We start from the raw sequence: 6,000 nt of genomic DNA on the forward strand, positions 1-6,000 counted from the left end.
TAGGCCGCGCACCCGGCTGGGCCGCCCGCCCGCTGGGCCGCGTGCCTGGGTCACGCATCCCACGTGTTGGCCCCGCCTGAGCCGTGCGGCGCCTGTGGCCACACCGCCGCCGCTCCGCCGGCGGTCCTCCGCCGCATCGGGTTTCGTGCCGACTTCAAAAGCTCGTATCTTCTCCATCTGAGCTCCGTTTCGGATGATCTTGGTCTCGTTGGACTCCATTTTTCACCGCGAATCACGTTGTGGGCTCAATGTGGGCTGAATCTTGAGGCATCAAGTCCTAACAAAGTGAAAGATAAGGACTAGGTGATGATCAAGGTCGAAGTGACATCGGAGACCGAGGTGAAGGTTAAGATCGAGGAGATGAGTGAAGCTAAAATGAAAGCCAATGTTGAGGTTAAAATACCAAACATGAATATTGAGACCAATCTAGCAAACAAAAGGCCATGTTGAGAAGTCCGAGACCAAGCTCCCAGTGTCTAAACTCCCAAAAGCCAAACTCCTAAGATCGAACTTTCCAGGACTGAACTTCCAAGGGCTGAGCTCTTAAAGCCAACATTAGAAGATCAAGTTAAAGAGCACAAGGCTAAGCTCGCCAAAGCCGAATGATATGGATGAAAAAATTTTGCCTCGATTGAAGCCAACGTGCAGATACCTCAACCCTTCCCGACCTTAGTTTAGACTAACCTGAGATATCTTCGAGACTAACCTGAGATATCTTCGAGACTAACATTTTGGGAAGATATTATATTTGATATCGTCACCCGATCGATGTCAACTAGAAAAATCTTGAAATCCATTTGATAGTTTATCATGAGCAGATAAAGCAAAGGATCATGAAGCATCTCTTCAGATAAGACAAAAAATAACAAATGTATTTTGCCCAATAAGATAAGGCTAACAATCTGATTCTCCAGACTTCTCATAGTACTTCTATCCTTGCCCATAAATAGAGGGCCAAATGGGAGCCTCAAGATAGACAATCATTTCTCTCCCAATAATATGTTGTTCGTCTGATTTTTTTTTTTTTTTAACTTGAGCATCGAAATATCCCATCGGAGTTAATCCAATCAAAGACTTGTCTTGTAGAATGAGGCATCGTAAGGCCAAAATGAAAAGACTGACCTGATAAGATCCAAATAAAATGATCGAGATAAAATGAAAGACTTAAGAAAATCATATTCAACAAATATTCTATTGATGGTATCATACAATCTTGTGTGATCAAAATCTCATCTTAATACTCCTAAAAAGTCATACAACAAAATCCAGCAAATATGACCAACTATATACTACCATGTGATGGAAATTATTTCTTGATCCTCTCGGCAAATCATGCAACTCTAATTGATAGATATAGCTAGCTACGATATGGCTAATTATGCGATTAAGATATATTCCATTCTTTAATCAAATTTTATCGCATGCTTTGTGCCAAGATTGTACATATTTATTGGATTTTCTTTGTATGTATCATATCAAATTTTGTTCAATCCCTTTGATGTAAGGATATTGATCTTATATGACATGTATATAAACCCATTATTATAGTTAATGAAAATCAAGCCTTTTAGCCATAAATTTCTATCTCAACATCTAAACTACTATAATCTTCTCTTATATTTTCTCTTGGCTGCTATTTTTTCCAAGTCCTTTTTGACTCAAGCATTAGAAGACTTAGTGGAACCAATTCAATGAGCTTTTCTCCCTTTTTTTTTTTTTATGTATAAGTAAATCAATATCTCTCCATGGATGTCATCCAGGCCATCATGGTCGGATAGGATTTTGGTGCCAATATATAGAAATGAATAGTCCAAAAGAAATGTATGTGGACCTCAAATTTAGGCTTAACTTATCCCATTGAATGACCCAACCAAGCATGGTTTTAAACATCAATCAGGCTCGATTTATTTTGTGTCATTTATAGATCAAGTTGAACCTGGTCCACGCTTGAGTTGTTAACTAATGACATGGCCTGATCTCAAATTATTCTTATTCATTTCATTAGCTATGTGAAGATGGCATAAATAGCTATGTGAAGGTCGAAGGACTATAAAGTAACTAACAATGTCACGAAAGTTGATGAAACTTTTCATTACTTATTGTTCCTTTGCTCTTGAATTCATTAGCTATGGGCTCTAATTGGCAACACTTGACCATGTATCATGAACTCTAGGAATGATGCTAATGAGCTGTTATCGACTTCGGATCCTTCTCAATTTATGCAGCACACAAAAACTCTAATAGCCTTATGTAACATGGAAGGCCAAGAAAAAAAAAAATCTCGAAAGAATAAATCGCAACAACATCTCACATTATGTATGATGCTATCTCGATGGCGGTAGAATATTGAGATTCTATCAGACAACTCTAAGAATGGGAACCGAGTATTCATTCATTAGAGCGACTCTCAATGACAGCTTGGATCAAGCACCATTAAAAGCTAAATAGTTAAAGGCTAAACCAGTAAAATGACCTTGAAATTAATTGTAAGCGGGTTATAAATTACCTGATTTTGCCAGGCTCAGGTTGAGTAAGCTCGAATATATTTACATATCATATATATTGTATGTTGCGGCAAATATTTAGCTATGGTCGAAGGTGTTGGAGTGAGGTGAAGTCCGATGGGGACGACAGTGACCAGACCTATAAAACAATTCCCTAATTGAAAGTAGTTCTGATGGAAATCCTCCGAAGTTCAAGTCAGAAATCTAAAATAGATGGAAAGGAGCGTGTGAGAGAGTTACTTGTCTCTAGAGGTCCTCTGATTGTCTCTATTTATAGATGTGGGAGTCGTGAGAGGAAAAGGCTGCAGGAGACCATTTTGCCCTCGTGGAGCATACCCTTAAAATCCTCACTTTGATTTTCGTGGATTTGGCGGATGGCGATACCTCACCTGGCACGTGGCCAGCCGCTTCCATTGATAACTCCAAACGAAGTTTTCAAGATCTGATAGTTGATGTGACCCTATCCACATGTGGCTAGCCATTTTTTTTAATCGCTACGGCTTGAGTACCTGAGATTTGATGATTGACGTGATCTTTTTCCATGCGCAGCTAGCCGTTTTTCTTGATGGCTTGATTTAAAAAGACCGTATGGGAGCTCTCTGTTGATGTCATGATCAGCCGCTTTTCTTAATGGCTAGATTTAACAAGGCCATACAAGGGTTCCCTACAAACGTCCCTAGGTACAGCAAATGAAGTAAGGGGCAGAAGGTGCGTACCTCAACAGCCCTCTATTGGATAATGAGGATTACGGTGAATGGCTAGGTCGAGGCCAATGTGGGGGGTCGATACCTCAAATTTGGGTCGGTAGCCAATGTCAAGGATTATTTCGATGATGAGAGCAGCGGTCTATAGGTGAATCAGTGGCCAGGTGTTCCTAGAGAGGGGGTCAGATGCTAATGCCAGGGCTGGAGGCCGAGGTTGGAGGTCGACAACCTGAGTATGGGTCAAGGACTTGTGGATGTAGATGCAGGTGAAAAGTGGGAAAGCCAGTTACGAGTCGACAGCTGGCGTGGGGGTCAGTGGCCGATGCATGGATGGATGGCTGATGTTTAGGTCAGCCACGATCAGAGTTCACTCGTATCTTCGGATTGGACGTTAAGTTCTATCCATAAGATTGTATATTGCATAGAATTATGGATATACCATTGGATCAAGGGTTTAATCAAAAATATATTATTGGAATCAGTTAAATGTCAACTTGGGTTCGAGCTAAGCTTCAAATCAGGCTTAATCGAGTTATAATTGAAACTTTAATCGACCTTGATTTTAGTTTGACCTGACTTTAGCTCAATTTGGGATTCAATCGGCATCTTTGGCTTCAAAATTAAGCTCACAACTGTGATAAACAAATTAAGATTGATTAAATCCAAGCTCGACCAGAGTTGGTTCGATTATGCATCTATTAGAGACTAAATAAAAAGATTTGTACAGGCATGTGTTTAGTTCCCGAATTTGGAGCATGGCATCTAGTAGCATCATAGTGGATTCGGCTAAATAAAAAGATTTGTACGGGCATGTGTTTAGTTCTCGAATTTGGAGCATGGCATCTAGTAGCATTATAGTGGATTCGGCTCATGATATATATGTAGTAGAGGACATTGGAGCATAAGCCTATTTAGATTAATCATGAGCCGATCATGGTGTTTATGATTCGATTTAGATAGATTTTAATCATTCTCTCGGTGAGGGTGCTAAAGTTCAAATGAGAAAGTATGTGAGGATCCATGTAGATATGTATTCAGTCTCACATCAATAATTTATCAGAAAGATATAAGATATTTATACAAGACCAAAAAAGCTCAAATAATATCTTTACGTTATCTTTTTTGGATGGTATGTTGGGCTGTAACACCCAATTAAAATTTGATTGGCTTCTAATTAACTGACTTTTGGATCAATTACACATCCAAATGTAACTTGATCACTACAGAGTCTCATTCAAAATGATCAAACCAATTTGTTTAGTTCATGTATAGATAGATTGGCAGGTGTATCAAAATATCACCATCCAAAAACTAGTAGTAACAGGACAATAATTCCTGGGTGGGAAACAAGGAGGACAATCTGATCTTTTTTATCTGTCTTTGGCTGGTGGAGGGGGACCGGGTGTAGAAGCTCTCCATCACCCGAGAAAGAAATACATAGTTTGAGTGTTGAAGCTAAATAAATCTGCTCCCAATTGATTGGTAGAGGGGAGAAATAAACACACTTGGATCCATTTTTTTTAGAAAAAACAGAGACTTCCATGAAAGGATGGATGAGTTACTCTAAAAGGGAGCAGTGGCAAGCTTGTTTATCTTGTAGTACATGTTCAGGGGTGTATTTATAATCATCAAAAATAATTTCGGATCTAAAAGCAGAATTTTGAGTATTTGATTATAATCCAAAAATAATTCTGGATTATGTTTAATAACCCTTAAAATGTGGTTTATGTAAAGCTATTATCCTCCCGCATTTCGTGGATACAGCACAATAAGCTAAACATCATATTTGAAGAAATTTTTTTTAAAAAAAATTATGTGTTATCCTCTCAATATCTCTTATACATCTATTTTTTCTACTTCTCTATCATAATTTTTTCTTTTTTCACATTAATCTCATCTCATCTTCATCCATATCACCGATTAATCTCCTCTTATCTCCATATATATTTTTTTTTTTCGATTTTTAGAATTATTAATCTTCTCTCATCTCCATCTACATCCCCTTTTATTCGACTTTCTTATCTATCAATCTTTTTTCAAATTAATCTTACTTTATCTCCATCCACATCTTCAATTAATCTCCTCTCATCTTCATTTATATCCCTATTTTTCTAATTTTCAGGATTCTTAGTCTCCTTTCATATCTCATTTTTTGTCCAACATTATTAAGACTTTTTCTTTCTCCATATTAATCTCATATAAAATAGTTAATTTTATATCAAAATAATTTTAAAATTATTTTAGATATTTATTTTTTTTTATAATTTTATTATTCAAAATTAAGTAGCTTTTGAGTCTATGAGCAAAACGTACAATGAATTATTTCTACCGCTTCAAAATAATTTTAAAATATTGATAGTTAAATTAAAAAATTATTTTATTCTAAAATAATTTTTGATATTAAAATATAATTTTTATTAAAAATTATTTTTTGATAAAAGCTACGGCATCCTCAAATAGCCTCGTAGTGGGCTAGAATGTGCTCGAGCGCTTAATTCATATCAGAAACATAGCGTATTCCATTGTCGAATCAACCTGCATAACACAATTATACTATATTTTGTTTAATAGAAAAGCCTACAAGTAATGGGTTACGTAACGAGAGGCAATTCTTTCCTAAGTATCACTAACCCCAAACCTTGATTAAGATGGGAATCAACTTAAGGTCACTTGGTCCAACTATTGAGAACTTTACTGAAGCGATAGATTGACACTTCCACTCCATGCCATAAGTTTCGACTTATTCGGCTTATAAAATACTGGCTCTACTCAACCTAAGTTCAACCCAGAAA

The sequence above is a fragment of the Elaeis guineensis genome, chromosome 1, assembly GCF_000442705.2.
Source record: "Elaeis guineensis isolate ETL-2024a chromosome 1, EG11, whole genome shotgun sequence".
In the NCBI taxonomy this organism is placed as follows: Eukaryota; Viridiplantae; Streptophyta; class Magnoliopsida; order Arecales; family Arecaceae; genus Elaeis; species Elaeis guineensis.